At 47.6% G+C, this 26710-nt stretch overlaps 2 pseudogenes; one reads left to right on the forward strand and one right to left on the reverse strand.

Annotated features, from left to right (window-relative positions):
• Positions 1 to 2262: 2262 nt before the first annotated feature.
• On the forward strand, positions 2263 to 4774 carry LOC127315913 (uncharacterized; annotated as a pseudogene).
• Positions 4775 to 4872: 98 nt separating this feature from the next.
• Positions 4873 to 5909, reverse strand: LOC127312986 (uncharacterized; annotated as a pseudogene).
• Positions 5910 to 26710: the final 20801 nt, after the last annotated feature.

Consider the following 26710-nt stretch of genomic DNA (forward strand, 5'->3'; position numbering starts at 1 on the left):
TAGAACGTCGAGTGTTCTTTCTTTGCAGTGAATCTGGCTATAGGCCAGACGAAGCCAGTAGTGAAGGTCTCTGTCTGTTCTTTCTCGGTAGAACCAACAAGGGCACCATCTCCTCCCGCTGGATTTTCCAGTTTGGGTGATTGGGTGTGCCCTCGAATGTTCTTCCTTGGCAGCGAACATACGGAAATCAACACAACTGGCTTCTATTTTTTAAAATTTTATATTTGTGTCAACCATGGTTCAAACTATGTGTTAGTTTGTGTAAACCATGTACCTAACTATGTGTTAATTTGTGTAAAATCATGTTTTAAAATATTATATTTGAAACTATGTTTAAATGGAGAAGAGGGAAGAAAGGAAAAAAAAATTAAATGCGTCGCACCGCTGGAGCTGACCTCAGACGCAAACAAACACGCGGACAAAAACGATCATTTTTGCGTCCGCAGCGCGACGCAAACGGACGCGCGCGGACATTAAAATGCGTCGCGCCCGCTGGAGATGCCCTAAGAATACCAGCACGAGCAGGTGGTCAGTTTGTCTAGCCGGAGAGGAAGAACGGCAAGCCACCATACTATGCTCTCCCGTTCGTAAGGGCATCTCCAACCGGCTGACCCAAACGGACGCGCTGGCCCGTCCGTTTTGGGCCGTTTGGGTGGCCGAGCGGACGCGCGGACGGAGCTCCGTGTCCGCGCGTCCGTTTGGGTCGCGCCCTGCGCCCAACGCGGCAGGTTTGGGTCGCGGCCCCGTACAGTACTTTTTCTTGTAAATCCATTATAAAAACACAAAATAAATTGTAGAAAATATATAAAATAGTTCAAATGCTCAAAATTTATTACACATTACATTGTCCACGTAATGAAGGATAAAGTATTATTCAAAAAAAAATATGAAAAAATGATACAAATGATCTAGGCTTCCGGATTTCCTTCATCATTGTTGTTTGCAGCATTGTTGCCTACATGCTGCCAGACGTGCTCGATCAAATCTGCCTGCAGCTGGTTGTGTACAGCTAGATCTCGAATTTCATGGTGTGCATGAAGAATTTCCTGGAATGATGCCGGGCCACCTTGAGGAGTAACCAACTCTTCCTGGCCCTCCCAGTCATTATCATAGAGTGAATCATCCCGCTCTACCTCAACAATCATGTTATGCATGATTACACATGCGGTCATCACCTCCCACAGATTTTGCACATCCCAGGCTCTGGCAGGGTGTCTGACGATAGCCCAACGAGCTTGGAGGATGCCAAACGCCCGCTCGACATCTTTCCGGGCTGCCTCCTGCTCTTTGGCAAACCTTGCCTCCTGCACTGAGTTGGGTTTTTGGATTGTCTTCACGAGTGTAGCCCAAGGTGGATAGATACCATCAGCAAGGTAGTACCCCTTGGTGTAGTGGTGGCCATTGATCTCAAAATCCACATCAGGGGACTGACCGTACGCTAGCCTATCAAACACTGGAGAGCGCTGCAGCACATTGATGTCATTGTGCGAGCCAGCCATTCCGAAGAATGAGTGCCAAATCCATGTATCCTGTGAAGCAACAGCTTCAAGAATGACTGTGCACTCCTCAGAATGGCCACTGTATGCCCCTGCCAACCAAAGGGGCAGTTCTTCCACTCCCAGTGCACGCAGTCTATGCTGCCAAGCATCCCAGGAAACCCCTGGAAGCGTTGATTGACAACAGACGAGCTGTGTCCTCTGCATTAGGTTGTCGGAGGTACTATTCTCCGAACGAACCGATCACAGCTCTGCAAAACCTGTACATCGCTTCCAAGCCGGTAGACTCACTCATGCGTGTGTACTCATCTACGAAATCACCTGCAACGCCATATGCAAGCATCCTAATCGCTGTCGTGCATTTCTGGTACGAAGAGAGGCATACCTTGCCAATTGCATCCACTTTCGCGTGGAAGTAGTATTCGTAGAGCTTGACGCCATCCATTATCCGGCGAACAACGGTCTGGACATCCGAAAACGACGGCGAAACATGGCCGGCGTGTACAATGCCTTGGGTTGGAAGTAATCGGTGAAGAGATGGTCCTGGCCGCGTTCTCTTTTGCGGTCCAAGGCGGCAGCGCGCCCCGGCAAGGACCCCCGGTGCATGGGGATCTGCGAGACAATGTGATTGTGGATGATCAGCGCAACATCCATGAAAAAATCGTCGTCCGAGTCCTCGTCGGACGACGTGTCGATGAAGTTCTTGAAGAAGTAGTCGTCGTCGCTGTCCACCATGATCTACAGATGAAAAGGGACAAATTTTAGTATGCCCATTTCATCGAACACGTCGCACGTGGAGGCCATCCTGTGCGTCCGTAGGGACCTGCAGGCCATGGCCGTCTCGGCCGACTTGCGGTCTGCAAACACGGTGCACGAGAGCTCACCTCCGGCGGCAACGGCGCAGCTGCGAACGGCGGGAGGTCTCACGACGGTGGGAGGACAGCGGTGACGGCGACGCGTCCTCCGACTCTGCTACGACGCGGCGAAAGCAGCGCGGGGCCACGACCTATGCTTCCGCCCCGCTTGCCAGCGTGTCGACGACGGTGGCCGGCGTCGACGCCTCTCCCAAATCGCTGGTCCTTGGCTGGCGGCGGAGCGGCAGGAGATGTGTGCGAGGGGTTTGTGTTTTGGGAGACAGACAGGCGGGCCAGGGGCGGACAAGGGGAGGACGCGAGCGACCAGCATCCGGCGTCCGCGGCCACACAAACTCGTCCCAGATTTGGGCCGGGTTTGGGTCGTCCCGGACGCCGCGGCCATCCGTTTTAGGGATGGGTCCGCGCGCTGGGCCACGTTTTTGTCCGGTTCGACCCATCCGGACGCGCGGGCACGGTTTGGGTCGCCCCATTGGAGATGCCCTTACTGCTCATGGGCTTGATGTGGCGGGTGCCGCACGTACACCCTATCTCGTAGCATGGCAGTCATCTATCACTATGTTTCATATTTAACGGTCATAATAGAACCAACGCGTGATTAAATGGTTAGAGCATCTGCAGGAGCTCATCCAAATTTGGTCCTCTATATCTCCATATAGAGGATCATCTATAAAGATTTCTTTTTAGATGTCCCCAGTTTTCCAGCAGATCATCTATAACCGGTACATCTATATTCTCTCTCATATATTTTAATATATCCTATAACTATTTTTTAACAGATTTTTTTTCCAACGGCTCTATTTTTTGAACAGTTAGATTCCCAACGGCTATATTTCCAACGGCTATATTTTCAACGGCTATATACCCAACAGCTATATTTTTGTATCTATATATACCACCATCTCCCAGCTCTCTCACTACATTTCTGGTTGTAGGTTCTTTGCTCTCTATCCACTCTCTCACGATACGATGAGCACCTCTTGGGATATGATGATGAATTCATCGTCGTCTTCATCAGGCGACGATGAACTTATTATGGCAGCAATCGCCGAGGAGGAAGAGTAGGGAAATGCCCGACGCCATGGCGGTTCCAAGATTGGACGTCAGATAATCGACAGAGGAAGAGATGCCGGATTTGTTCTTCTCTGGGATGATTACTTCAAAACAAATCCTCGCTACCCCGAGCACTTATTTCGGCGAAGGTTTGTCATTAGAACACTACTCCGTGTTTGTATATTTTCAGTACCGTGTCTCATTTACCTTTTTTATGCACAGGTTTAGGATTTCCCGTAATTTATTTAACCGCATAGTTAATGGTATACTTGAGCATGACTATGAGGGTTATTTTACGCAAACAAGAAATTCTGATGGAGCTCAAGGGTTGCATCCTCTGCAAAAGATGACCGCGGCAATGCGGATGTTATCTTATGGAATAGCTGCTGATTTAGCGGATGAGTACATCCGCTCAGCAGAATCCACAAATTTAGAGTCTTGCAAGAAATTTGTGATCAAAGTTTGCGAAGTATTTGGGGACAAGTACCTAAGATCTCCAAACGCAGAAGATACTGCAAGATTGCTTGCAATAGGGGAGGAAAGAGGATTCCCTGGTATGTTAGGGAGTATAGATTGCATGCATTGGGCTTGGAAAAATTGCCCAAAGAAATGGCATGGCATGTTTAAAGGCCATGTCAAAGAGCCCACAATGATTTTGGAAGCAGTTGTTTCACACGATCTTTGGATTTGGCATTCTTTCTTTGGTTTACCAGGGTCTAACAATGATTTGAATGTTCTTCAACGTTCTCCCGTGTTTGCAAAGCTAGCGGGAGGCGAAGCTCCAGAAGTGAATTATAGTATCAATGGTCATCAGTACACAATGGGGTATTACCTTGCAGATGGTATATATCCATAGTGGGCAACATTTGTGAAAACCAGACCAGCTCCAGACACCCAAAAGAAGAAGAAATTTGCCCAAATGCAAGAGGCAGCTAGAAAAGATGTGGAACGAACCTTTGGAGTTCTGCAAGCTCGTTTTGCCATTGTTCAAGGACCTGCTAAAGGTTGGAAGCGTAAAGAAATTGGTGATGTCATGACAGCTTGTGTCATAATGCACAATATGATCGTTGAAGAGGAGTGAGACAATGGTCGTCAAAGCTACACTTATGATGGAATGGGAGAAAGGGTCACAGTGTCTCGTACTTATGCAGAAGAGCTAAGTGATTTTCTTCACATGCATCACCGGATTAAAAATAAAGCTGATCATTCTCAGCTTCAACGTGATCTAGTTGAGAACATTTGGCAAAAGTTTGGAAACCAGTGATGTAATCTATTTATTTTCATCTAGTTCTACCTTTCATGCAATGAGTGATGTAATCCATTTATTTTCATCTAGTTTTACCTTTCATGCAACGAGTGATGTAATACAGTGTTATCAATAAAACATTTCATTTCTAAAATGCAATGAGTGATGTAATCCATCAAGCAACCAACAAACAACATAGTTCATACATGAAGCAGCCAACAAACAACATAGTTCATACATGAAGCAGCCAACAAACTACATAGTTCATACATCAAGAAGCCAACAAACAACATAGTTCATACATCAAGCAGCCAACAAATCACATTCCTTGGCGGTGAGCAATGATCTCTTTCTGCTTCCCTTCGTAGAATTGCTTTTGTAAAGTATTCATACCACTAGTGTCCACCAGCATAACCCTCTCGTCAATTTCAAATTGCTTAAGTTCAACATCTATCTTTTTCAATGCAATCTTCTCCTTTTGCAATTCAATTACTTGTGCGTAGCGAGCAGATTTGGAAGCCTCTTTCATCTCATCCTTCTCTTGCTTTTGTGCCCACACAGATTGTAACGATAACTTGCAAGAACTACCATCGGACATGGGATTTTTACCTTTTCGAGCTTCATTCTCGTGCTTGGAACCGGAAGGTGCCTCCTCTCGTTAAAGCATTTTGGAAGATACACTTAAGTCATCATCAATAATAGCAGCAGCAGAGACACCTGGACTAGCATCAGACTTCTTCTTTTGTTTTTTGTGAGAAACTTCAAGTTCTCTTAACTCCCACTTTGGATACTTCACAAACTCTAAATAACAGTGCATGAATGTAAAAGGCTTTTTTTTATCGTTCTGAATAAACATAAGGTGTGCCTCCTCTTTCTGCAGCAGCAAGAAATGTGTAGTTAAAATATGTAGAAAAACACATATAGAATATTACAAAGGAATTGGAAGATAGTTAACAAATGTTCAAAACATGCATGCCTTCTCGTCTAAAGTTCTTCCGCTTTGGTTCTATTTAAAACCTGCTGAAGGCATCCACAAAACTTGCTCGTAGCGGATGAAATAGTGGTGTAGCGACCATTGACCGATGCAACATTACGAAGCTGCCATGCTGGATTCTTGTGTTGGTTGTAGTACTCCGTAATCCTAGCCCAATAAGAATCTGAATGTTGATCGGCTCCGACTACCCCATCCAAACTTGTGTTTGCCCATGATTCTATCAACACCTTGTCCTCAAGACTTGACCAATTTTTTGTTGGAGATATGCCCAAGAGGCAATAATAAAATGGTTATTATAATATCTTTTTGAGTTTATGATAATGTTTACATACCATGCTATAATTGTATTAACCGAAACATTGATACATGTGTGTTATGTGAACAACAAGGAGTCCCTAGTAAGCCTCTTGTATAACTAGCTTGTTGATTAATAGATGATCATTGTTTCATGATCATGAACATTGGATGTTATTAATAACAAGGTTATGTCATTATGTGAATGATATAATGGACACACCCAATTAAGCGTAGCATAAGATCACGTCATTAAGTTATTTGCTATAAGCTTTCGATACATAGTTACCTAGTCCTTATGACCATGAGATCATATAAATCACTTATACCGGAAAGGTACTTTGATTACATCAAACGCTACTGTGTAAATGGGTAGTTATAAAGGTGGGATTAAGTATCTGGAAAGTATGAGTTGAGGCATATGGATCAACAGTGGGATTTGTCCATCCCGATGACGGATAGATATACTCTGGGCCCTCTCGGTGGAATGTCGTCTAATGTCTTGCAAGCATATGAATAAGTTCATAAGAGACCACATACCACGGTACGAGTAAAGAGTACTTGTCAGGAGACGAGGTTGAACAAGGTACAGAGTGATACCGATGATCAAACCTCGGACAAGTAAAATATCGCGTGACAAAGGGAATTGGTATCGTATGTGAACGGTTCATTCGATCACTAAGTCATCGTTGAATATGTGGGAGCCATTATGGATCTCCAGATCCCGCTATTGGTTATTGGTCAAAGAGAAGTCTCAACCATGTCTACATAGTTCACGAACCGTAGGGTGACACACTTAAGGTTTGATGTTGAAATGGTAGAACTTGAATATGGAATGGAGTTCGAAGTTTTGTTCGAAGTCCCGGATGAGATCCCGGACATCACGAGGAGTTCCGGAATGGTCCGAAGAATAAGATTCATATATAGGAAGTCATATTCCAAGTTTGGAAATGATCCGGTGCATTTATGGCAGGTTCTAGAAGGTTCTAGAAAAGTCCGGAAGAATAGCACTATGGAAGGTGGAGTCCCGGAGGAACTCCACTAGCATGGCCGGCCAACCCTAAGGGGAAGGAATCCCAGGTGGATTCCACCTGAGGTGGCCGGCCACCCCACCTAAGGAAAAGGTGGGAGTCCCACCTTGGGTAGGAGTCCCTCCTTGAGTAGGTTTCCCACCTTTGGGAAGTTTTGGTGTTGGGGTCTTATTCGAAGACTTGGACTACAACTCTTGGGGCTTCCACCTATATAATGAGGGGCATAGGAGAGGGGGCTGACCACTAAAAGCCCATAGCTTGGCCGCACCCCTAGGTGGCCGGCCACCCCCTCTCCCAAACCCTAGCCGCCCCCTCTCTCCTCCTCTTCTCCCGCACGCTTAGTGAAGCTCCGCCGGAGATCTCCACCGCCACCGCCACCACGCCGTCGTGCTGCCGGATTCAAGGAGGAGCTACTAATTCCGCTGCCCGCTGGAACGGGGAGAAGGACGTCGTCTTCATCAACACCGAACGTGTGACCGAGTACGGAGGTGCTGCCCGATCGTGGCACCGTGATCAAGATCTTCTACGCGCTTTTGCAAGCGGCAAGTGATCGTCTACCGCAGCAATAAGAGCCTACTCTTATAGGCTTTGGAAATCTTCAAGGGTTAGTCTTGATCATCCCCTCGTTGCTCCCGTCTTCTAGATTGCATCTTGGCTTGGATTGCGTTCTCGCGGTAGGAAATTTTTTGTTTTCTATGCAACGAATCCCTACAGTGGTATCAGAGCCGTGTCTATGCATAGATGGTTGCACGAGTAGAACACAATTGTTTTGTGGGCGTTGATGCTCTTGTTGTCTTTAGTTTGAGTACTTTGCATCTTTGTGGCATAGTGGGATGAAGCGGCCCGGACTAACTTTACATGACCGCGTTCATGAGACTTGTTCCTCGTTCGACATGCAACTTGTATTGCATAAGAGGCTTTGCGGGTGTCTGTCTCACCTACTATAGTGAAGATTCAATTTACTCTTCTATTGACAACATTAGTATCACCGTTGTGGTTCATGTTCGTAGGTAGATTAGATCTCTCTCGAAAACCCTAAACCACGTAAAATATGCAAACCAAATTAGAGACGTCTAACTTGTTTTTGCAGGGTTTGGTGATGTGATATGGCCATAATGTGATGATGAATATGTATGAGATGATCATTATTGTATTGTGGCAACCGGCAGGAACCTTATGGTTGTCTTTAATTTTCATGTTGAGTAGTATTTCAAAGTAGTTGTAATAGTTGCTACATGAGGTGAACAACCATGAAGACGGCGCCATGGACCTTGACGCTACGCCGACGATGATGGAGATCATGCCCGTTGATGATGGAGATTATGTCCGTGCTTTGGAGATGAAGATCAAAGGCGCAAAGACAAAAGGGCCATATCATATCACATATGAATTGCACGTGATGTTAATCCTTTATGCATCTTATTTTGCTTAGAACGCGACGGTAGCATTATAAGATGATCCCTCACATTAATATCAAGATAATAAAGTGTTCTCCCCTCGTATGCACCGTTGTACAGTTCATCGTTTCGAAGCATCTCGTGATGATCGGACGTGATAGACTCAACGGTCACATACAACGGGTGTAAGCCATGTTGCACACGCGGAATACTTGGGTTTGCTTGACGAGCCTAGCATGTACAGACATGGCCTCGGGACAACGGAAACCGAAAGGTTGAACACGAGTCATATGGATGATATGATCAACATGTTGATGTTCACCATTGAAGCTACATCATCTCACGTGATGATCGGTTTTGGTGTAGTGGATTTGGATCGTGTACCACTTAACAACTATGAGGGATGTTGTATTAAGTGGGAGTTCATTAGTAATTAGATTAAAACATGAACTAATTATCATAAACATAGTCTGAGTAGTATTTTGAATTAATTTTGTAGTTTTGGCATCCGTTTTCTACCATACGCTAGTCTTGTTATTGAGATAGAAATACTGTTAAAATCTGACAAGAAACTTTACGGATTGGTACCGTATTGTTAAAGAATCAAGAATTGATTAAGTCCTATTGCAAACTTTTAGTAAACCTCACATTGTTGATTCAAAGAGCTATGGTTTCAATTAGTACCTAAAGTTATCTTGTCTCCGTGAAACTTGAAGTTCAAATCTGTTTGAAAAGTAAGGAGCTGAAAATTTAGTTTTCAGAAATAATCAAGGTATGAGATATATGTGATATCTAAGACCTTATTGCAAGATGATAGAATATAATTTGGTGAGACTACATAAACTCATAAGTTTTATGGGAATGTACGAAGGTTGAAGACGCAAGGCGTCCCAATCCTCCAACTATTGGGGCACTAACGATATTCGCATATCCATGAAGTGATCGTCCTTAGTATGCACCGTTGCTAAGACTCGTCGTTTCGAAGCATCACGTGATGATCGGGTGTTATAGATTCTACGTGTGCATACAACGGGTGCAAGCCAGATTTGCACATGCGAATACTAAGGTTAAAACTTTACGAGCCTAGCATGTACAGACATGGTCTCGGAAAGTCGTCATGATATGATGGATAAAATTATGAGTGAAATTGTTCATCATATTACAAAGTTACTAATAGTGAAATTTGAAACACTTGTCATATGATGATCAACTTAAAGTAAGAACCTCAAGGTTATTGGTATTTGACCAACAAACCTAGAAGTTAATAATGTTAAAGTGTTTTTCTGAATAATGAGGAAAGCTAAAAGAAAAACTGCAAAAGATATTTTGGCAAAAAGAAAAGAAAAGACTAGAAAGTCTAGGTCAGGTGTATATAAATGATATACATGTTATGGTTGTATTCCTAGTTAAGTCACATATGACATTCTTGGGTATTAGTACTATATTGGTTGGTATGAAGTGTCATACAAAACAACGCAATACAAGAATACAATGGCCTAAGTGACTGACAAGGAATATGATAGGAATGCACGTCTAGAACAAAATAAAGTGTTATTATGTTCGTCATTAGCATTCTATCTAGCCCTTAGAATTTATAATAAAGAACTTAATAATTGTTATTTTGCTCTGGTCAAATGAAAACAATGAGTTGTTCAAATTATGACATTACTCCATGTACGATGGATAAGTTATTATAAATCTTAATGGTGAAACACACATACATAACACTGACGCTAAAATGCCATAAGGCAAATGATTTGAATTCCACGTATTTGTGGAACCGCCATTTAGGTCATGTTAGAAAGGAACGCATGAAGGAACTCCATGCAAATGGATTTTTGGAGTCATTTGATTTGATGAATAGTTTGGCGCTTGCAAAATCTTTTCTAAAAAGTAATGACTGAAATACCATTCATAGGCGGAGAGTTGAACGGGCAACTAACTTAGTGAAAACATACATAATGATATATGTGGTTCACTGGGCATAGTTGTGTGCGGGAGATTCTTCTACTTCATGAAAACTTTCAACAATGAATTGAGTATATATGTGGATATATTCAATAAGGAAAAAGTTTGAAACATTTGAATGGATTCAAATAAATTTCAGCATGAAGTGGAAATCATCGTAATAGAAAAGTCAAATATCTATGATTCGATCATGGTAAAAAAATATTTGAATTACGAGTTTTAGCGAACATCTAAAAGAGTCATGAAATTGTTCTACAACTCACATTTCTTGGAGTATCATAATGATGATATAGTATCCGAAAGATGTATCCAAACCTTGTTGGATTAATGATGAGATAAAATATTATGACGCCATTATATTTTTGTGGATTATGCTTTAGTGACTACCGCTTTTACACTGAATAGAGCATCATCATGATCCGTTGAAATGACACCATACAAGTTATGGTATGGGTATAAACCCTAATAGTCTTTTCTTTAAATTTTGGTCTAAGAGTTTACAACCAAAATCGGATGAATGTCTTTGTTGGTTATCCCAGAGATTTAATTGGAAATTCTTCCCACGAGACAAAGACAAAAGTGTTTGTCAATGTTTCTTATTTCCGAGAAATTGTTTCTAGTGAAGTATTTGAGTGGGAGGACAATATAATTTGATAAGGTTTATGAACCTGAGCATAATGATCCGAGTAGCGCAGCATCGGAATTGGTTTCGGAAGCGGCCACGACAATCATGGCTCCCATGACTACAAAGTGTTTTAGCCATGGAGATCGAAGTACATATTGAACCTTGTAGGTATGGTTTACTTTGTGATCAAATAAATGATTTGTGGACAAAGGATTGATTTTGAACAATGATAAACCAACTACAAACAAAGAAGTTATGATGGGCCCTGACTCCGTTAAAATGGCTATACGCCATGAAATCCAAGATAGACGAATACTTTTTTGAAAGTAAATGAATCTATGAAATTGATGGACTTGGATGAAATATCCTTGAAGAAGCTCAAATTGTCGAAAAGTTGTTTACGACAAAGTTCAAAGAGTTGACTACGATAAGATTAGATCTTCCGTAGCAATGCTTATAGTCTATGTGGATTATTCTAGTAATCACTACATATTTCTTTTATGAGATATGCTAGTAGGATGGTGTTGTGGGGATAACCCCCGTTATGCCAAAGGCATGCCAAACCGGATGGTTTGAGCCATCGAGATACCGGTTTAGTATTCTTACCGGAAGGTAAGGTAAGAGTTTGGGCCAAGTGAAGCCAAGCCGGCATCCCCAAGGGGGTATGCCGGAACCCGGTAAAGAAGATACCGGACTGAAGGGCTTGTCGGCAGGACTGGTCAAAGATTCTCTTCAGAGCAAGAAGACAAGGATGAGCTAAGCAAAGTGGCTTTAATCAGAGCCCTGGCGCCAAAGAGAGGGATGACGCTAAAAGAAGCCGGAGGACATCAGCAGCCCTGATTAAAGAGGACTCCGGCGTCATCTATGGTTAAAGTAACTTTGTAAAGTAGTTTGTCTAGTCAAAGATGCCATTAGGGTTTCTTGCACTGTAAGCCACCCTCTCCCCTATATAAGGAGAGGGGGCAGCCCTCCTTACGGGCGCGGAACACAGAGAGAATGACAAACCTGTAACTTGTGGGAATCAATGAACATGGTGATCTAGAGCGAGTTCTTCCTTGTGTCTTTCTTCTTCAACCTCTGGCCTTGGCCAAGTTCTTGAGGAAACCATCCGGAAGTTCATCCCACCTGATCACAAACCCTCCCCCGAATCCTCTAGCGTCCATTCGGCCCCAATCTAAGCCATCCTATGGCATCTGCTCGTTCACCACGACGACAGTTGGTGCCCACCGTGGGGCATGAAGTGGCGCTTGATGGAGTTCACATTCGGGCGGGCGTCCTCGAGATCTCCGGCGAGCGTACGGTGTCCGCGCTTGTGCAGCACATCTACGCCATGGATTTCATCAACGACAATGTGGGCTGCTTCGCCAACGGCGGCATCTTCCCCAAGAACGGCCGCGTCATCGAGTTTGGTAGCCACCGCGTCTACCTCGGCACCGTCCCTGTGCGCCAGCGCCTCTCGCCGGTGCTGGTGGCACCGGACCCGCCAAGATGGCTCTGTGCTGGCCACGCTGCCGGCAGCGTCGAGGTAATGATGACCGGTGTGGTTGGTGCAGGAAAAGAAGCTGTGGGTGAATGTGCTGGTCGCGCGGTTTCGACCCGTGCGGCCAAGCCGCCGCTGGAGCGCGATGCAGGCGCAGCGGGAGCGTCATCCGCGCCACCGGAAACATCGCTTCAAGCGGCGATGAACGTCCTCGCCACCCCCATCGCGCAGAACGTCAATCCGGCAGCGGCTCAGGCGGAGCTGGAGGCGCAGCGCCAAAAGGTGCTCGAAAGCGGCAAGGACATCATCCGGGCACAGCGCGAGCTGAACCTTACCCTACGTGAGTACAACGCTGCCCATGGCTTTGCTTCCGTTAGCGCGCATGCTGCTAGGATGCCGGAAAACCGGCTAAAAGCTCGCAACCTAGATCAGGATTTGCGCAAGGAGATTCATGCCGGCAAAAGTACCTCTGCATCTGTTAGCATCATGGAAAAGCCTAAGTATAGCAGCCCGGATAAAACTATAAAAGCTGCTAAAGCTGCGGTAGAGCTATGCGAGTCGCTTTCCGAAGATGCTTTGGCAAAACAGCAAGAGCGTGTTAGAGAGCTGCTGGAAACTATTGAGCAGCAAAATGCTGAGCAGCTGGCTAAGCTGAACAAGGCCACGGCCTCAAAGTCCGCGCGTTCAACAAAGAATGCCGGAAGCAAGTCCCATGGGCAGGCATCATCTCCCCATCCGGATAGAAGAAGAGAAAAAGAGATGAACGCACAGCAGATGACTGTGTATGATCCGGTTCTTGCCGGAAAGCAACAAGCCGGGCAACATGATGCCGGTAGAAAAAGCCAAGGGGCAGAACGAGGCTACGCCAGAGGAGGCTATGCCGGAAACAATCGTGCCGGCAGATATGAGACCGGGCAAAATTATCGAGCTGCAAGGGCAGCGTACGATGAAGAGGAAATAGATCCCCCAAGGTACCGGCAGGCAAGGGCCGCGGTACCGGAATGTTACGATGAAGCTGATTCTGCGAGACCGGCAGCATACCGGAACCCATTGGGGGAACGCCTGGGAGAAAGATACTTACCGGAACGGGATGCGAGGCACCATCTGGATAGAGTGTATTTGTCAGAAATGATCGAGGAGGAAGGTCCTCCAGGCCCAAAGTGCTTTGGCCCAAGGATCATGAAAGAAAAACCACCAGTTCGCAACTTTATGTTGCCCCGTGACACAAAAACATACGATGGCACCACGAAGCTGGAAGACTGGCTCGCGGATTACGTGACCGCAGTATATATCGCAGGCGGTGGAGGAACCGTAGCAGGAGGAGGAAATCGGCGTTGGGCCGTGAGGATCATACCATCATTTTTGGTTGGACCGGCAAGAATCTGGCTAAACAACTTGCCGGCAGGAAGCATAAATGGCTGGCTGGATTTTGAGGAGGCTTTTGTGAGCAATTTCAGCAGCACCTATCAAAGGCCAAACAGGCCGCAGCAACTCGCTCTGTGCGTACAGCACCCGAACGAAACAGACCGGGATTATCTGGCCCGGTGGAACACTACGAGGAACTCCTGTGAAGGGGTAATCGAAGCACAGGCCATTGCTTGGTTTAGCAGTGGGTGCAGAAGAGGTTCACCGTTGTGGCAAAAGCTGCAGCGGAACATGCCGACAACGTTGGCAGAGATGATACGTGTGGCAGATAGCTATGCGTTGGGAGACCCAACGCAGCCGTGATGCAACCTGAGCCGGAACAGCTGCGCCACGAACAACACCGGGATAACCGGAATAACAAAAAGAAGAGAAGATTTTCCGGATCGAAGGTACGGTCCGCGACAGCAAGTTGCTGCTGTGCAGAAAACTACGAGGCCAGCGGCGCCGAGGCAAAGAACCGGACCGCAGCCATGGGCAGGTCCTAAGAAACAGTGGGTGGAAAAGAAACCCTGGGTCCAGAAAAGAAACTGGCAAGAACCCGCAAAATACACCATGGAAGCTGCCATGGACCAACCATGCCAGTGGCACACACCGAATCCGGCACACCCGTCAAACCACCTGACGAAGGATTGTACCTGGACCAAGTAATTGATGCAAAAGGGAACGGTAAAAGATGCACAGCCACCACAAGACATGCCGCGGCAGCAACAGCTACCGCCACCACCGCCACTTACCGGGGCAAACGCCTTACCGGTGCAGCCAAACCGGCAGCAGTACCAGCAAGTTAACCGGGTGGAGCAAGATGATCAACCACCTCCACCGGCACCTTTAGGCCGGAATGTTTACGAGGGTCCGGATATGTGCTGTGTTGTCTTTGTCACTAAGCCAACAGACAGGCAAAGTGTACACCGCCGCTCCATGGAGGTCAATGCCGTGATGCCGGCAGTCCCCAAGTACATGCTGTGGTCAAATCAGGAAATTACCTGGTCATTTAAGGATCACCCTAAAATCATGCCGAACCCGGGTGGATACGCTCTTGTTGTGGACCCAATCATGAAAGGGCCACAGACTCGAGTGAAGTTCAGCAAGGTGCTGATAGACAACGGCAGCAGCATAAACATCATGTACAAGCACACCATGCGTACGTTGGGCATAACAGAAAACATGCTTCAGCCAACGCGCACAACGTTCCACGGGATCGTTCCTGGCTTGTCCTGTGCCCCGATAGGAAAAGTTCGGGTGGACGTGGCATTTGGAGGACGTGACAATTGCCGGGTTGAAAATGTTGAGTTTGAGGTGGTGGATCTAGACAGTCCTTACCATGCGTTGTTGGGAAGACCAGCATTGGCAGCTTTCATGGCTACCACTCATACGGCTTACCTCAAGATGAAGATGCCGGCACCTCGTGGACCCTTGACTGTGGTGGGGAACTATAAAGTCTCACTGGAAACTGCGTCTGCCGGATCAAACCTAGCGGAGTCGCTGGTGATCGCGGAGGAAAAGAAAAGAATGCAAACAGCTGTTGCGCTGGCTCAGTCCTCACAATTGAGCTTAGCGGCAATGAGTGAAAACATGGGCTCACCGGCATTCAAGCCAACAAATGAAACAAAGGACATCGTGCTGGATCCGGCTTACCCAGAGCGCACCGTTCGTATCGGTGCCGGACTTGATCAAGCATAGGAAAGCGCGCTCGTCAGCTTCCTCCGTGAGAATCGGAATATCTTTGCCTGGTCAACTGATGATTTGGTAGGTGTTCCGAGGGAGCTGGCTGAGCACTCATTGAATGTCCGGAAAGATGCCAAGCCGGTGCGACAACCCTTGCGCCGGTTCGCTGAAGATAGAAGAAAGATCATAGGAGAAGAGGTAACCAAACTACTTGTTGCCGGATTCATTGTGGAGGTCACGCACACAGAGTGGCTGGCCAATCCGGTAATGGTTGAAAAGAAAAAAGATGAGAACCTGGAGGCAAAAGCTCCGAAGGTGTGGTGCATGTGCATCGACTACACCAACCTAAACAAGGCTTGCCCAAGAGACCCTTTTCCTTTACCACGGATCGATCAAGTGATTGATTCAACTGCTGGATGTGAGTTGTTGTCCTTCTTGGATGCCTATTCCGGTTTCCACCAAATTCCCTTGAAAAAGGAAGATCAAATAAAAACTGCGTTCATTACCCCGCCCGGGGCTTATTGCTATGTCACTATGCCTTTTGGTTTGCGCAACGCTGGTGCAACGTACCAGCGCTGTATGCAAAAATGCTTGTTTGATCAAATTGGAAAAAATGCGCAAGTCTATGTAGACGACATTGTGATAAAAACTAAGGTAAAGAACACCTTAATCGATGACATCCGGCAAACATTCGATAACCTAAGACGGTTCCGGATGAAACTCAATCCGGCAAAATGCACCTTCGGTGTCCCTGCCGGCAAGCTGCTCGGTTTCCTGGTATCAAGCCGGGGCATAGAAGTCAATCCGGTAAAAATCCGGGCAATAGAAAGAATGACTGTCCCTCGAGAGTTAAAAGATGTGCAAAAGTTTACCGGAAGCTTGGCATCGCTAAGCCGGTTTGTAAGCAGGTTGGGAGAAAAAGCTCTACCACTCTATGCTCTGATGAAAAAATCTGACACGTTCATCTGGACCCCTCAGGCAGACGCAGCATTTAAGGAGCTAAAAACAATGCTCGCCACAGCACCTATACTGGCTTCACCTCTAGAGAGAGAGCCTATGCTGTTATACATAGCAGCAACAAACCGGGTTGTGAGTGTAGTGGTTGTGGTTGAAAGAGAAGAGGAAGGAAAAACCGTCCAGAGGCCGGTATACTACCTGAGCGAGGTGCTCTCCCTCTCAAAACAAAACTACCCTCATTTCCAAAAGATGACCTATGGCGTGTACATGGCCGCCACAAAACTCAAGCACTACTTTGAGGAACATCCTATGAAAGTGGTGAGTGAAGCACCAATTTCCGATATCATGTGCAACAAGGATGCTAGCGGAAGGATTGCAAAGTGGGCAATCCAGATATCACCATACGTGCCGGCATACGAAAGAAGGGATGCCATCAAGTCACAAGCTTTGGCCGACTTCCTTGTTGATTGGGCGGAGATGCAATACAAACCGCCAGATCAAAGGATAGAATACTGGAAAATGCACTTTGATGGATCCAAGCTCAAAGAGGGTCTAGGTGCTGGTGTGGTACTCACCTCACCAAAAGTAGATCACCTCCGGTATGTTTTGCAAGTACATTTCAGGGCATCGAATAATGTTGCTGAATATGAAGCTTTGATCCATGGGCTTAAAGTCGCAAAAGAAATCGGTGCACACCGGATCATTTGCTATGGAGATTCAGATCTCGTGGTACAGCAGTGTTCCGGGGATTGGGACGCAAAAGATGCCAACATGGCCTCGTACCGGTTTCACGTGCAAAAGATTGCCGGATTCTTTGAAGGGTGCGAGTTTCACCATGTGCCGCGCGCGGAAAATGAAGCCGCGGATGCTTTGTCCAAGCTGGGCTCATCCAGGCAAGAAATTCCTCCCGGAATAGCTCTAGCTCACTTAAGAGCACCTTCGATCAAACCAAGCCCAGAATCGGAATCAATTTTTGTACCGGAATCGCATGTAGTACCCATGGATATTGATGAAGGAAACCCGGGGACTGCACCGGTAAACTCGGGGACTGCTCCGGCAAGCTCGGGGACTGTTGTACCCATACCGGAAGAAATGATGCTGATAGATAGCATGGAGATAGATGCACCGGTGTTTTTGGTTCGAGAGACACCATCATGGGTTAAACCTATTAAGGAATTCCTGATCAACGGCATCTTGCCGGATGACGAAAATGAGTCAAGGAGAATACAAAGGAGGTCCAAAGCATACACTTTCATCAATGGTGAGGTGTATAAGAGAAGCGTTACCGGTGTCCTTCAAAGATGTGTGGAACCGGAAGAAGGAAAAGAAATGCTTGAGGAAATTCACCAAGGAGAATGCGGGCATCATGCTTCATCAAGGGCGCTGGTAGCAAAAGTATTCCGGCATGGGTTTTATTGGCCCACTGCTTTGGAGAACGCGGAGGATTTGGTAAGAAAATGCAATGGGTGCCAGAGGTACGCCAAGCAAAATCATACCCCAGCGTCCGGTTTAAAAACAATACCGTTAACATGGCCGTTTGCTGTTTGGTGCCTCGATATGGTTGGCCCATTCAAAACTGCAAGGAGCAGCATGACTCACATCTTAGTCATGGTGGATAAATTCACTAAATGGCTAGAAGTAAAACCTATCGCAAAATGTGATGGGCATACAGCGGTAAAATTCTTGAAAGATGTCATTTTGCGGTATGGATACCCGCACAGCATCATCACTGACAATGGAACCAACTTTGCTCAAGGTGAGTTCAAAAGGTTCTGTGAGGACAACAACATCCGGTTGGATTTGTGCTCAGTGGCACACCCACAAGGCAATGGCCAGGTGGAAAGAATGAATGCTTTGGTACTTTCCGGTATCAAACCTAGACTCACTGATGCAGTGGAAAAGTCACCGGGATGTTGGCTCGATGAGCTACCATCGGTACTGTGGAGTATAAGGACAACTCCAAACCGGTCTACCGGATACACTCCGTTCTTCATGGTTTATGGAGCAGAAGCAGTCATACCAACTGACATCATTCATGATTCACCAAGAGTACAGCTCTATACTGAGCAAGAGGTCAAGGAGGCCAGAGAAAACGATGTGGACTTGCTAGAAGAAGCAAGAGAGCTGGCTTTGGCAAGAACAGCCATTTACCAGCAAAACCTCAGGCGCTACCATAACCGGAAGGTTAACCCGAGAGTTTTCCGGGAAGGAGATCTTGTGCTTCGCCTAGTGCAGCGCACTGAAGGCCGGCATAAGCTCTTACCGCCATGGGAAGGTCCCTTCATTGTAAGCAAGGTGCTTCACAATGATGCATATTACCTGATCGATGCACAGGAGTGGAAAAAAGGAAAGGCGGACAGGTCCGGAGAGGAGAGCAAGCGTCCATGGAACGTAGCTCTGTTGCGTCCTTTCTACTCTTGAAGTTGTGGTGTAAGAAGTTCCTTTTTGTACCGTACATGCTATGAATAAAAGATGCCGGAACCTTGAATGAATCTCGGGGACTACCCCAATAAGGTTGCATGTAACTTGTTTATTTTTTCAGTTCACCGGTTGCTTATTGAATGTTTTTTCTTTCCGGTTTAGTAGTGTGCTAAATCCTACCGGAGTCTTCGACTCTGCTGCTGTCCGCAAACCGGCTTCATGGCAAGCAAGATAAACCGGTAGGGGATAAGCACATGAACTGCGAAGAGGGAGAGCAGGAAAGAACAATCCGGAAAATTTAACTAACCCCGGTCTAACCGGTTTTTTGCAAAATTTCGAAATTATTTCTAAGTTCAAGAAAATGCTTGTTTGGTGAAAGAACCTTGTGCTCATACGCCAAAGAACGCCCAGAGAAGGCAGGCAGAGCCAAGGCAAAAGAACCAAGTGTGCATCAAATTGGATGCGGAAACAATTTGGAAATCTTTGCAGTGCAGGATAAAATCAAAACCAAGAGCAAATAGGCTAAGGCAAACATAAGATAATTAACACCGGTATAACTTACTGGCATAAAATGTTGTACGGCAACCACAAGCAGACTTAAAGTTTTACATCATAAGCCCCGGCATACCGGGGCAGAATTTAACAAGCATTGTTTTGAGGCAAACAGGACCAAAAGACATATCACAGGCAAACATTTAATAGAAGATCATCAGGCAGCAGGGGCTTCCGGAGGAGCGTCGCCGGCACCAGCGTCGTCCAGAGGCTCCTCATCGGCTTCATCCTCCTCCTCGTCGAGATAGTCCTTGACGTCAGGAGGGGGAGGGATGAAGGTGCGCATGTCGGCGTACTCCGCAATGTGGTACGCACGATCCTGCCGCTTAGCGGTGAGGATCGGGTCCAGATCGGTTTTCGCGCCTTCGCGCACGCCGGTAAGGGCGTCCAGGTTAAGCTCCGGGTACCAGGAGCAAGCGACGCGGAGAGCAGAGTCCGCTCCAGCACGGGCAGCAGAGCACTGCCACTCGCGGATCCTCTTGCCGGCACCCATGAGACGATCGCTGATGAGGGAGAAAGTGTCCGGCACCACCTCGCCCGGCCATAGAATCCTGAAGAGCTGGGTAGCTACGTCAGGGATATCAGATAGATTGCGATCTATTGCGCGCATATGAGACACCCGCGCATTCAGCGCAACCAGATGGTCATAGGGCGTCCATGGCACGGCGAGATTCGCTTGGCCTTGGGCAGTGCGGTGCTCGTCAACCTTCTTGACAGCATACCTCTGGGAGTCCGGAAAGAGGCCTGTGCAAAGAAAGAAAAAGGCTAAGGAAAGGAATCCGGAAGAAAATGCATCCGGAAGAAAAATGCATCCGGAAGGAAAGATGCATCCGGAAGGAAAGATGTAACCGGAGGCAAGATAGCGAAAGAGAACATGAAGTCGGAAGAAAAAAGGATCGTATGCAATAGTCAAAGTATGTAAAAGAAAAGAACTTACGGTAGGCAAGGGTATCAGTTTGCTGGATCAACTGGTTGCACCCCTTCTGCTCCTCCTCCAGGCGCGCAGCTCTCTCCTCGGCACCCTTCCGGGCCTTGGCCAGCTCCTCCAGCTCAGCTCGCAATACCACAGTGGCATTGCTGGCGTCCTCCAGAGCCTCGTCCAACTTGGCCGCTGCATTCGCTTCAGCGGCTTTGAGGGCCTTGGCATGATCAAGCCCCAGCTGAATGAGCTGAGACTTGAGCTCCTGGTAGCTGGTCTTGTGGGCACTCAGCTCCTCCTGATGCTGCCGGATGAGCTGGTCCTTCTCCCCTGCAAACCGGAAAAGAGGGTGTTAAGAAGGTTATGCTAGTAAAGATGAAAAGGAAACCAAGTAACAGGAGAAAGGAGAAAATCATACGTTGGGCGGCGGCGAGCTGCTCCCTGAGGGCATCGATGGAAGCTTCCGGGATCACTGTCAAGCAAAAATTATAAATGTCAGAAGGAAAAAAGGTTTCCGGTAAAAAGATGCCGGTCGTACAAAATTACCTTGGCACTTATCGTGTGCCTCAGCGAGCTCCCGATGCTCCCATAGAAGCTCCTCGAAGAGGGCCTTCCGAGCGTCAGCCGTGAGCTGTTCAAGAAAAAGAAGTAAGTTCAGTTTTGCGCTAAGAACAAAGTTCTTAACCCGAAACTCGGGGACTGGCAGTGCCGGTTTCGTGCATTTCTAAGATAAGTTTTGCGCTAAGAACAAAGTTCTTAACCCGAAACTCGGGGACTGGCAGTGCCGGTTTTGCGCGTTTCTAAGACAATTTGTGCGCTAAGAAGAAGGTGTTTAACCCGAAACTTGGGGACTGGCAGTGCCGGTTTCACGCTAAGTTTTTGAGTTAAGTTTTGCGCTAAGAGCTGCGCTCTTACCACAAAACTCGGGGACTGGGAAGATAGACAAGAGAGAAACCGGCATGAGCTAAAGATAGAGCAAAGCCGGAAGCAAGGAAACCGGTAAAGATTGAAGAAAGTTAGTAGAACGTACCATCAAGTTGTTCGTGGAATCGTACCACGCGCTGTCGAGCTCTTTCACGGCGCTGCGAAGCCGCATAAAGTGCTCCTCGGAAGACCGGTGCCCGACAGGGTCAGGTGCCGGCAGCCTGTCCTTGCCCAGGCCGCGGGTCGCTGGATTCATGTCCGCGGCGTTCCACTTTTGGGCGTAGGGCAGAAGGTGCCCCAGGTCCCGGCCTTGGCGCTGGAACTCAGTAATGCGGCCAAGGAGGCCGGTGGCCTTCGTGGCGGCATCCTTGGCGGCCTTGGCGACGTGCAGCACCAGGGGCTACTGGCCGCCGGAAGGGGCGCTGGAGGCCGTCGCCTTCCCCTTGATGAGCTTGGAAGTCTTGGGCGGCGGCGCGGTAGAAGCGGCCCCGGAAGTCTTGGGCGGCGGCGCGGTAGGAGCGGCCCTGGAGGGCTTGGCGCGAGGAGCGTCTGGTGGTGGCATAAGGATGGTTCTTGGAGAAGGGGGAGCGCTAGGCGCGTCACCCGGTTTGGAGCCTTCCGGCGCGGAAGATTCCGGCGCGGAAGTTGTCGTCTTTTCAAGGACGGGAGGAGCAGGAGGCTCCGCCCGCCCGGCAGCTTCCTCTTCTTCGGCGCCGATGTTGCTGGCGCCGGTATCTTGGTTCTCAGGGAAAAAGGAGAGGTCCTCCTCCGTGCGGTGATCTGATGATGAAGGGGCCGCACGCCCCGAATTTGTTGTGCCCCCCGAGAGGGAGGCAGAGGTGTTGCCGGCACCAGATGGTGCCGGGCCTGAGTGAGGAGGAGGGGTTGAGGTCCTTGCGGATCCTTCAGAGCCCGATGGCCTTGGGCCAAGCTTGAGCGCAGGGCTGAGAAAAAGAGAAGACAAATAGTTGGGAAAGAGCAACCGGAAAAAGAACTTGGCAAAAGAGGAGCAAGTCAGAAAATGAAGAACTTACCCGGAAGCAGTTGGCATCTGCTTGCGCCCGTAGCGGCGCACGCCCACTTCCTTCTCCCCCACCGGCTCAGTCCGGAAGCGCTTGGAGGGAGGGGCCTGGCTGGAGCCGGCATTAGATGCCGGCTGCTTGTTCTTTTTGGCCCTGGGCCATGAGTTTGTCCACAAACTCAGAGCCGGCCTCGGCGCGCAGGGGCGGCACGCGCTCATGGATCTATGAGTTGAATATGGCTAAGAAGCAATTCGCAACAAAGCAATAACGGTAAAGTACAAGAAACCGGAAAAGAAAATACCTCGAGCATGGTCAGGTCATCGGAGGACCCGGTTGGCTCCGGCGGGTCCCGGCCAAGACGCGCAGCTGGGGTCTTGCCCATCTTCAGATCCTTCCAAAAAATGTAGGGATCTGGGTCGAAGGAGTCAAGGGCGCGCTTCACCGGAATCCCACGTCGCTCGGCTTGGATGAGGGGGAAGCGGTCCTTGGCCTGAAACACGAAAAAAGGAAAGTTAATAAAAGCAGAAAGTTACAGGAAAAACTACCCCAATTGCGTAATCCCTTACTTCTTGGGTCGGAGGGTTAGCAGTGCTGAGGGGAAGGAGGCCCCATTCCCATTCAAATGGCATAGCAGTTTGGCAAATCTGCTTAGCCTTGCGAACAACATCCTTCTTGCTAAGAGGACGGCTTGTGATCTTGGTAGGATCGCCAGGGCCGTACATCTCGCTCATCCTATGCACGCGGCGCTTCAGAGGAAGCACCCGGCGCGATATAAAAGTGCGGATGATATCATCAGAGCAGATCTTGGTCTCCTTCTTCAGAGAAGCCAAGAAGCGTACTACCCGGTTGGTTTCGGCGTGATCCGTCTTCGGGTTGTAGCTCCAATTGGTTCTGCTAGGAGGCCCCGCTTGGAACGGAGGAAGATCAATAAGATTGGCGCGGCCCTCGTTCTTCACATAGAAAAAGGTTCCTTGCCAAGCGCGGCAAGACTCGAGGCCGGAAAACTTAAGAAAAGTGCTCCCTTGACGGGAGCCAACGATGCAAGATCCGCACTCCACGGGCGGTTTGGGCTTAGGGATTTCCTTGCCCTGGGCGGAGTTTATCCGCAAACAAAAGAAGCGGGCAAACGTCTCACGAGTGGGACGAATGCCGATATAGGCCTCCATGAAGGTGGCATAGCAAGAAAGGTAGAAGATGGCGTTGCCAGGAAGGTGGTGAGGTTGGAGTTTATAGAAATCTAGAAACTCCCAGAAAAAAGGGGAGGCAGGAAGGCCGAAGCCGCGCTCAAAGTGAGCGAGAAAAACAACATATTCACCGGGCTCGGGGTCCGGTTCGATTTCGTCACCAGGAATCCGGCAAACTACTCCTTCCGGAATCCGGCGGGACCGGTATAACCAGTCGATCTCATACTCAGTAACATTAGAGCCCATCCAGGCTCCGCGAGTGATTGGGGAAGGCTCTGCGCCGGAAGATTGGCTAGAGCTGCTAGAGGCTTGGCCAGAGCTACTCGCTTCTTGGCTGCCGGAAGCTTGGCTAAAGCTACCGGATTCTAGATGGCCACCGGACTCTTGGCGGCTACCGGATTCCTGCTGGTTGCCGGAATCGGTGTCCATCGGATCTGAGGCCGTGGATTCGCCGGGAGATTGTTAACGGAAAAAGAAGAAGAAGATGCAGAGGAAGATTCCTCGTCAGACATTGGATGGCTAGGCAGAAAAACGGAAATCCCACACTTGGACCCCGCGTGAAGATCTACGAGTAAGAAGAAAACCAAAGAAAAGGAGAAAATAAGAACACCGTGGACCCAAGATCTGAAAAGCAAGCAGATGGCGAGCGAAGTAAGATTGCTACCAACCTTGAGCAGCGCGGTCGCTGAGGAAGACTTTCGCCGGCGATGGAGAGGACCTGCGGTCGCCAACGACTGCCGTCGACGGCGAGGCGGAGAAACTCGCGAAGAAGTGCGAATGCAGCGGGCGCGGTGAAGGTGCTGTTGAAGATTCCCGGACAGCGAAGTCCGGCGGAAGCACGGCGTGAGTTCGCCGGGCGCCGAAGCTTGAGCGAGCGACGGCGGACGGAGAGCGGCGGAAGCGCGAAGGCGAGAAGCACTGTGCGCAAAGGATGAGGAATGCGAAGAAGAGGAAGAAGAAGGGGCGGTTGTGCTTATAAAGGAGAGAGAAGGTGGGCAGGAAACCACTGGGCCGCGGCGGTTCGCATCGCGGCCCGCGACGGTTCGCGCCTTGGGCCGCCACGTGGTGAGGGAATACACGCGAGAAAATGGGACGCCACACGGAGGCACACACGGGATCCAAAACGGCTAGTGGGATCCGCAGCGATGCATTTAATGAGCGCGCGGGAGTCGAAGCGAAGTGACAACTGACACTGGCGTGGCAGTTAACAGTGCGCATGTCACTGACAGGCGCGGGGCCCAAAATATTCTCGACTTCGCCGAGGAAGGAGTAAATGCGAATGATGCCGGAAAAGAGAGATGCCGGAAGATGCCTTGCAAAGAAAAGAAAAGACAAAGAAGGGCAAAGATGCCGGATCCAAGCTCAGGCCGGAGGGATTAAACCGGTATCCTGAAAAGATGAAAACCTGGCATGGTCTGTAGGATAGAATCCTCCAGACTATACCAGCTTCGGGGACTAATGTTGGGGGGATAACCCCCGGTATGCCAAAGGCATGCCAAACCGGATGGTTTGAGCCATCGAGATACCGGTTTAGTATTCTTACCGGAAGGTAAGGTAAGAGTTTGGGCCAAGTGAAGCCAAGCCGGCATCCCCAAGGGGGTATGCCGGAACCTGGTAAAGAAGATACCGGACTGAAGGGCCTGTCGGCAGGACTGGTCAAAGATTCTCTTCAGAGCAAGAAGACAAGGATGAGCTAAGCAAAGTGGCTTTAATCAGAGCCCTGGCGCCAAAGAGAGGGATGACGCTAAAAGAAGCCGGAGGACATCAGCAGCCCTGATTAAAGAGGACTCCGGCGTCATCTATGGTTAAAGTAACTTTGTAAAGTAGTTTGTCTAGTCAAAGATGCCATTAGGGTTTCTTGCACTGTAAGCCACCCTCTCCCCTATATAAGGAGAGGGGGCAGCCCTCCTTACGGGTGCGGAACACAGAGAGAATGACAAACCTGTAACTTGTGGGAATCAATGAACATGGTGATCTAGAGCGAGTTCTTCCTTGTGTCTTTCTTCTTCAACCTCTGGCCTTGGCCAAGTTCTTGAGGAAACCATCCGGAAGTTCATCCCACCTGATCACAAACCCTCCCCCGAATCCTCTAGCATCCATTCGGCCCCAATCTAAGCCATCCTATGGCATCTGCTCGTTCACCACGACGACAGATGGCAAAAATACACTACTTAACAGAAGTGTGTATTAAAGGTGTATACAAGATACAACCAATTGTTAGTCCGTGGAATACTAGATAGGTATACAAACTTCAATTGGATGAAGTGAGTATCACGGAGTTGGAATCTTCACCAGATGAAATAGTCAAAGAGTTTTTGATTTCATCAGAAACGATGAAGAGGCTTGCATTTGCAAGAAATTAAGTGGGAGCGCTGAGACATATTTATAATACTTTATGTAGATGACATATAGTTGGTTATAAATAATGTAATTATATACTTGATTAAAAAGGTTTCATTGAGAAATTAACTTCAATGAAAGGATATGGACTGAAACAAATTTAGTGTCAAGATCTATGAAGATAGATTGAAACACATAATAAGTTTAAGTCAAAGTACATAGAATGGATATTGAAGTAGTTCAATATAGAAATATTAAGAAAATGTTCTTGTCATGTGAAGGTTTAACAAGACTTGAGTGTATCTGACACTCGATGAGTAAAAACACATGAGTGATTTTAGATCATGAATAATATGTACATAATCAGATATCTTGTGCTCTAAAAAGTTAGGATCATATACCAGAATGATTCATGTGATGATCATTAAAAAATAGTAAGAATATTCTTGACTACTTAAGAAGAACCAAGAATATATATATATATAGTTTTTGTATGAAGAAATGACAAACAAATCGCTGTAAAGTGTTGCACCGATATTTGTTTTGTCACATATGAAAATAAAATTTCAATTTCAAATTAGACTAAGTGTTGTTTAAAAGGTAGCACAATGAGCTAGAAGTTGTCTATGCTAGATTTAGAAGAGTTCTAAATATTGTGACGGATTCTACAAAAGAAGGCAAAGTATGTCATTGTTTTGACAATGACAAAGGATGTTAAGTCAAGAGGTTCTTTTAGAACTTGGTGTAGTTCCGACAGAGTCAGAATTTTGAAGCTATATTGTGTGTGACAATATTAGTGACATATTTCAGACCGCAGAATTAAGGTTCCACCAGAAGACCAAACA

This window comes from Lolium perenne, chromosome 7 (genome assembly GCF_019359855.2).
Source record: "Lolium perenne isolate Kyuss_39 chromosome 7, Kyuss_2.0, whole genome shotgun sequence".
In the NCBI taxonomy this organism is placed as follows: Eukaryota; Viridiplantae; Streptophyta; class Magnoliopsida; order Poales; family Poaceae; genus Lolium; species Lolium perenne.